Source organism: Tupaia chinensis, unplaced genomic scaffold (assembly GCF_000334495.1).
Source record: "Tupaia chinensis unplaced genomic scaffold, TupChi_1.0 Scaffold000531_1, whole genome shotgun sequence".
Classification (NCBI taxonomy): domain Eukaryota; kingdom Metazoa; phylum Chordata; class Mammalia; order Scandentia; family Tupaiidae; genus Tupaia; species Tupaia belangeri.
In genome coordinates, this window is record NW_006160044.1 from 206,230 (window position 1) to 206,923 (window position 694).

The following is a 694-nucleotide window of genomic DNA, read 5'->3' on the forward strand; positions in this document are numbered from 1 at the left end:
CACTCAAAAAAAAAAAAAAAAACGAAAGAAAGATAGCTTGGTAGGTGACTACCAGCCTAAGTGGTTCCTGACAGGCACGCCCCGCTCTCAGCGGGAGAGGGGACGGTGCCTGGGGAACCATGTGCTGGCGGGGCCCCAGAAGCTGAGGCCGGTCACAGCCCGGAGGGCCCCAGCTCATGCCAGCTGGGGGCGGGGGTGTTGCTGCTGAGGTCGGCTGACGGCTGACGTGTCCCTTTCGGATACTGTGAGAAGCTGCAGCTAGGACCGGGCTACCTGCCTGTCCAGACTCCAGCCCTGCCATCAGGGTTCAAAGTGACAGTCTCGGGCCTGAATGTGCAAGGCCGGCCCTGGCTGCGGGAGCTCCCAGAGACACCAGGGGCGTGACCCGGCCCTCTCCCCAGGACCTGTGCCCCACCTGTCCTCATCAGGCTTCGGATTTCTCACCTGCACAGAGAGGAGGGAGGGGACAGTGAGGACATGATGCAAATTCCCGTGAGTGACAGAGCAGGGGCGGGTGTGTCTCTCCCAGTTCCACTGCCCTGGGCGGGGGTGTCTGGAGCTCATGGGTGGTGCCCTGTCTCCTCGGGTGCCCAGCTGTGTGAGAGCACCTCCCTCTTCCTCTCCTTCCTCCCTCCAAAGGGGGTCCTGCAGAGCTCCCCTGCCCGGGGCTCAGCCTGCCCCCAGACCTGCCCTC